This window comes from Gobio gobio (genome assembly GCF_949357685.1).
Source record: "Gobio gobio genome assembly, chromosome: 10".
Classification (NCBI taxonomy): Eukaryota; Metazoa; Chordata; class Actinopteri; order Cypriniformes; family Gobionidae; genus Gobio; species Gobio gobio.
Genome location: NC_137116.1, coordinates 22,599,784 through 22,604,506, shown reverse-complemented (window position 1 = coordinate 22,604,506; position 4,723 = coordinate 22,599,784).

Sequence of the window (4,723 nt, the reverse complement as noted above, 5' to 3'; positions counted from 1 at the left end):
ACTGGTAACTTCCTCTGTCGTGGATGTCGAGCCATCTCCGCAGAAGAAGTTAAGGCATTTCGCATAGGACCTCCATCATCAGCAGCCGATTCAGACACTGACCCAGGACTATACTCCAAATTGGCTCTGGCTGCTGCACTGAAGGAACTGATGACTGATGATCCAAGATTGTCCCTCTGTATCATCTTGTCTCTCAGGTACGACAGGGGGCATTCGTTGAAGGGTCGGCTGATCGACCAATCGCTGTACCGGCGGTTGTTCAGACTCATTGCTTCCCTCCTGTCTCTCTGAAAAAGATTGAGAAACATCAAGGTTTTAAGCGATTGTAATGAACCACTACAGTAGCACCACTGTCGACTGACTGTAACTGATACAGTACATCAGACAGTCGCTCAACCACCTTGAAGGGACCCTTGTAATTTCTCTGCAATTTAAAACAAACTCCTTTCTTCCGAGCCTTGTTTCGAACCCAGACTAGCTCTCCAACCGAATAATACTGTACCTGGGCCCGAAAATCAAAATACTTTTTCTGCTGAGAAGAAGCATGTAACTGATGTTGCTGTACTGCCCCCACCACAGTGGACAAAGTCTCAGACATACGCTGCACAAATACACTTGGAGATTCGAAAGCCTCCTCCAAGTTTACATTCAACATAACATCCACGGGCAATACCATCTCCCTCCCAAACACAACTTTATACGGGGTAAAGCCAGTAGTGGCGTGGACACTACTACGATACGCCATCATCACATAAGGTAACAATGAATCCCAATTCTGTTGGTTCTTATCCACAAAAAGTGCCAGCATAGAAAGCAAGGTCCTATTAAAACGCTCAATGAGCCCATCTGACTGAGGGTGGTAAGGAGTGGTATGCGTTTTATTGATCTCTAATAACCGGCATAGTTCCTGAAAAAGAGAAGACTCAAAATTTCGGCCTTGATCAGAATGCAGGCTCCGAGGGACACCATAACGGCAAACCCACTGCTCAACTAAAACTCTTGCAACTGATCGCGCTTCTTGATTGGGCAATGCAAACGCTTCGGTCCACTTAGAAAAATAATCTCCCACAACCAAAATATAGCGATTTTTATCCATGGTTTCTGGAAGCGGACCCAAAATATCCAGAGCAACACGCTCATATGGGCGAGACATAACAGAAGGACATAACGGAGCCTTAGGGTTGCGAGCTGGAAGCTTCCTTGAGGCACAATCTGAGCATTCTGTACACGACCTCCTCACATTTTATCCTCACACCAATAAGCGAGACACGATAGACATAGACACGATAGAGAGAGGGGCGGGCTCGGTAGACCAGGAGCCCGCCCCTCTCTCTATCGTGTCTATGTCTATGTCTAACCTCCCGTTTCCCGACACATATGGACAATCTTTCTTAAAATGACGAGTACACCCACACTCCCAAAGGCGAGGAGACCCATCGGTAGATGGTTAGGAGTGTCACACAGTATCGTTGGCACGGGAGCGCACATCCACGATGAGGCCGCACTTGAATCAGCAGTTCATTGAAAGTCCGACAGGCAAAGAAGTTAGTGGCCTGGCAGGGGCAGTTTATAGGCACCAACAGAGCGGTGTTCCGAGGGATTGGTGACACTAAAGTAAATTCCCCCCTCTAACTCCACTCTCTCACACAAGGTCAAGGTCTACCTGACTATCTGTCTTCATCTCCGGAGAGCCTATTGCCCCCGGGAGACCGTTAAGCGTACCCCACAAGTCACCACCTCCGAAAAACCCACACGCTCTCCACTGCGCCCCTTTTTAAAATCTCTCTGTGCGCTCCTCCACAGGTGGATGCAATCAAAGTCATGTGATCACCCAGTGACTACACTACACAAGTAACAAAAACAATAAATTGATAAGAAAAATAAACAGAAATACACAAAAGACCGACCTAACCACCCTACAGTCTAGGTGAAAGCCTCTTTAAATAGAAGAGTTTTCAACTGTGTTTTAAAATTTTCCACTGAGTCGAGGCAGCGTAAGGAAGGTGGCAATGCATTCCACAGCCTAGGTTCCATAGCTTGAAATGAACGGTCCCTAAAGTTATGACACAGCCATGAGGTTCTGTAGTATATCAGAGTTTGCTGCCAATAAATGTTCTCACTGTACCATATGACTGAATCTACTGTAGTTGAGCTTTATAAGGGTGAGTTACAGTAATGTGACATTCTCTACCATGGTAATCTGTTTTCAGTATCACATGGCATATATACTGTAATGTAAAATGCTATATTTGATACCATCGGTCTCCCTTCTTCTAATTTCTGATCAGTCTGATGTTACACCGTCATTGACTATTTCCACTCCCTTTTACTCTATTCTGCTCTATTCACAAATTGCAAAGTCCTTAACCCCCCCCCCCCCCCCCCCAACACACACACACACACCTTATAATCTAAGATAAATCACTTATAAATGTAAAAGTAATTCATTTCATATGGTTATCCATTTCGGAAATTGCAAACAAAATATAAACTATGTCTATATAATCAATAATTATAGAAATCTATTGGTGTACCAAATGATTGATTGATTAACCATTAAGATCAGTGGATTAAATAACAGACAAATGTATTAAACTGAACAAGAAGAGATGCAAATCAAAAGTTTGATTGTAAGAGCTTTACGAAACGCAGTCTCTGTGAATGAAACATTTATAAAGATGAAACAGTTATTTTGTGTAGTGAAAAGGATGCTTTGTGGTTTTGTGTATTGTAACACAATTTAAAATATGCTGAAATGTTTGAAAAAAGTGCACTTTTGATGATCTGTTGTGACATTAGCACTATGACTTTTGAAAATGTACATCTTGCTTGTGAAAATAGTACCAAAGCGAATAAAAAAAACTGTATAAGTGATTTATCTTAGATTATAAGGTGTGTGTGTGTGTGTGGCCTGGTAAACTCTACATTATGGGGACAAAATGTCCCCATAAAGATGGCAATATCCTACGTAATATCCCTTGCGGGGATATTTTATGGTCAAGCTTATAAATCATACAGAATGAGTTTTTTTGAAAATGTAAAAATGCTGAAATTTTTCTGTGATGGGTAGGTTTAGTGTAAGGGGAGAGAATATAGTGTTTGTACAGTATAAAAATCATAATGTCTATGGAGAGTCTATGGACTGTGTGTGTTTAGGGGGGGGGGGTGTATGGAAGGTAGGTAAGACAAAAATATTTGCAATTTGTGAATAGAGCAGAATAGAGTAAGGGAGGGGAAATAGTCAATGACGGTGTAACATAAGACTGATCAGAAATCAGAAGAAGGGAGAAAGATGGTATCAAATATAGCATTTTACATTACAGCCATGTGATACTGAAAACAGATTACCATGGTAGAGACAGTCACATTACTGTAACTCACCCTTATAAAGCTTAACTACAGTAGATTCAGTCATATGGTACAGTGAGAACATTTATTGGCAGCAAACTCTGATATAGCACAGAACCTCATGGCTGTGTCATAACTTTATCACATCAGATAACACACTGAATACTATTACAAACATTATGGATTCAATTACATAAATTAGGTAATTTAAGTGTATTTTCTAATGAGGCATATATAGTCTGTGTTACTGTAGATACTGTAGCTAATTCAGCAACGAGGGAGATTTGAAACATGTATCTTTTATTGTTTGCTGTTGGATGAACTGATTGTTAACTGAAAGAAGATCACACTGTTGTGTTTCGGTGATTAAACCAAATGTTCTCATTACAAATTACAATAATCTTGTGCTTGAAACAATGATTATGTTGACTGAAGATATGTGCAACTGAATGAAAGCATTACATCAGGTTTTGAAAGAATGACTAGCTGTGTTACAAGTGTGATCAGTTTGGATGTTTGTACTAAGAGTTTTGAAAATGTACACCTTACTTGTGAAAATAGTACCAAAGAGAATAAAAAGACCTGTAATATTTAGATTTTTATTTGTATATTTTGTTATTTTTAAATTGTGTTGTGTTTTATTATTAAGAAAATATAGAATATACAGTTTGTACAGTATACAAATCAATATGTCAATGCATAGTCTTCATAATGATATAAAAATAAGTGTGTGTGTGTGTGTGTGTGTGTGTGTGTGTGTGTGTGCGCGCGCGTGTGTGTGTGTGTGTGTGTGTGTGTGTGTGTGTTTTCAGATATTTGAATTACCACAGATGGCATAGGGCAAAGGTGAAATCTATTGAGTCATTTAACATTTTCCATAGATCTTCAGTGGCTGAATACATTAACATTACACAGGAAATTAAACTGACAGGTTACAATGGATCTGTAACAGGAAATGCATTGTCACTCTATTACATATACAGACTTTTGATATTATTGTGAAGACCTTTGTGTGGCAAATAATGAGCAATCACTGTTGGTTTCATATTCCAACAATTAGGTCGCCGTTGTAACCTGACTGTGCAGTATTCACAACTGAAAAGTAGCAGTGGCTGCTGATTGTGTGTGTTGAGGCTGGATGAGAGATCACAGATAAAGGCTCATTGTGTTGAAAAGAAGCCTGCAGGTCATTCACCTACCCAATAAAGAGCAGCAGATGCACACAATTACTTGTTATGACGCAGTGTTTGTTTGTGTGTGCGTGTACATGTACATGTCTGTATATTTCCCTCAACAAATTACATGCGGCAGTGGACACAGCCACCTCCCTTCCTTTAGCAACACCCACAAATCCAACAACTGACCCCTGCATCAC